Source organism: Phacochoerus africanus, chromosome 5 (assembly GCF_016906955.1).
Source record: "Phacochoerus africanus isolate WHEZ1 chromosome 5, ROS_Pafr_v1, whole genome shotgun sequence".
In the NCBI taxonomy this organism is placed as follows: domain Eukaryota; kingdom Metazoa; phylum Chordata; class Mammalia; order Artiodactyla; family Suidae; genus Phacochoerus; species Phacochoerus africanus.
This window is the reverse complement of record NC_062548.1, coordinates 127091954-127093444: the sequence shown is the minus strand read 5'-3', so window position 1 is coordinate 127093444 and position 1491 is coordinate 127091954. Positions and strand designations below refer to the sequence as shown.

The 1491-nt window shown below is 40.0% G+C and overlaps 1 pseudogene; it reads left to right on the top strand.

The window, feature by feature from the left end:
* The first annotated feature begins 213 nt into the window (after window positions 1-213).
* LOC125128502 (peroxiredoxin-1-like) lies at window positions 214-779 on the top strand (annotated as a pseudogene).
* Window positions 780-1491: the final 712 nt, after the last annotated feature.

The window sequence follows — 1491 nt, the reverse complement described above, 5'->3', positions numbered from 1 at the left end:
TCAAAGATCATCAAAGATGATCCAGCATATGTATAATGTAGTTTCTAAAGAAAAAAAAAAACAAAACAATAGAATAGCATGTTTTACATTATAATCCAAGAAAATTTCCAAAATGAAACAAGACCCAAATATTCATATTGAAAAGACCCACAATGGGTATCTTCTCTGGTCTTGGTGGATTCTCTCTGAGAACTTCAATATTCCTGAAGCAAAATGTCTTCAGAAAACACCAAAATCGGGCACTGTGTCCCCACTTCAAAGCAATGGCTCTTATGGCCAGTGGACAGCTCAAAGGTGTCAGTCCATCTGACTACAAAGGAAAATATATTGTGTTCTTCTTTTGCACTCTTGGCTTCTCCTTTGGGTGCCCCATGGAGATCAGCACTTTTCATGATAGGACAGAAAAATTTAAGAAACTCAACTGCCAAGTGATTGGTGTTTCTGTGGATTCTCACTTCCTCGCATAGATCAGCACACACAAGAACAAGGAGTACAGGACTCGTGAACACCCCCTGGGTCTCAGACCCCAAACACACCACTGCTCAGGACTACTAGGTATTAAAGGTTGATGAAGCCCTTTCACTCAGGGGACATTTAATTATTGATGATAAAGATGCCCTTTGACAGATCATCATAAATGACCTCCTTGTTGGCCACTCTGTGAATAAGACACTGAGACTCAGACCTTCCAGTTTATTGACAAATACTGAGAAGTGTGTCTAGCTGGCTTGATATCATCTGTCCAGAAGAGCAAAGAATATTTCTCTAAGCAGAAGTGAGTGCTGGGCCATTTTAGGGCCAGGCTGTAGAGGGCAGCCATGAGAAAAATACCTCTTCTGAACTATCATGCGTAAAACACAAGACCGTACACTCAGCCAAAATGTGGTAATGGGACAGGACAAGGCCTTTCCTGCATGATCTGGGAGGCCAGGCATTTCTGCCTCTGGAGGGAAAGGCCTGAGCAATATTATGGGGGAGCCTACTGATATGTATTGAGGTAAGGTATCACTTTAGATTTTTTGTGGTTTCTATTAAACTTGAACTAACAAAATAAAATAAAATAAAATGTAAATAAAGAGACCCACAATGTATCTAGGAAAATTTACCCTGATTGTTCAGCTTCCAAGGTATAGCCCAGAAAAACTACTGGACTTCAAAGCCAAAACAAAACAAACAAACAACAACAGATTTTTCTGGGCCTCCAGGGCAACAGAAAAAAAAGCTATTTACAAAGAAAAAAAAATCAGATTGGCATCAGACATCTCAACAGAAGCAGAGAAAGAAAACTCATGGTGAAAAAAATGTAAGACTCAAGGAAGAAAAAGTGTGAACCAAGGGCTCCATGACCAGTGCAGATATCCTTCAAGAATAAAGTCTAAAGCAGAATGATTAAATACTTAAAACTCAGGGAATCCTACACTTATGAATCTTTTCCAAGGAAACTGCTAGACTGAATTTGGCCGACTAGAGCCTGTGGACCAATCCAGCCTG